Source organism: Fulmarus glacialis, unplaced genomic scaffold, assembly GCF_000690835.1.
Source record: "Fulmarus glacialis isolate BGI_N327 unplaced genomic scaffold, ASM69083v1 scaffold41224, whole genome shotgun sequence".
Lineage (NCBI taxonomy): Eukaryota > Metazoa > Chordata > Aves > Procellariiformes > Procellariidae > Fulmarus > Fulmarus glacialis.
The window spans coordinates 3,104-3,492 of record NW_009208127.1 but is presented as its reverse complement, the minus strand read 5'-3'; positions in this window follow the sequence as shown (position 1 = coordinate 3,492).

The window sequence follows — 389 nt, the reverse complement described above, 5'->3', positions numbered from 1 at the left end:
GCTGGGGACCCGCCGCCAGCCAGGGCCAGCTCCCTGGTGAGCTGGCCAGAGCCCCACCGCTTCCTTACGTGCTTTATTTCTCTTCTGTGTAGAACCACGCTCCGGCTGGTTACTTTTCTCTTATTTCCAGCCTCACGCCCCAGGACCTGCCAGCTGTGGGTCTTCCCCTTGTGTTCTTTCACCACTTTACTGCGCTTTCTACCCTTTCACTCCTGCCAGGCCCCTTCACCCTCCTTTCCCCATTCGTTATACATTTCTTTTTATAGCTAATTTCTGCTTTTGCTTTACCAGCAGGAAGGGCTTTTAGCCAAACTTCTTTTAATCGCAGAGCCAGGGCTTTCCTGGCCACCTGATAAACTTTGCTTAAAGATCTCCCGATTTTCATTCCC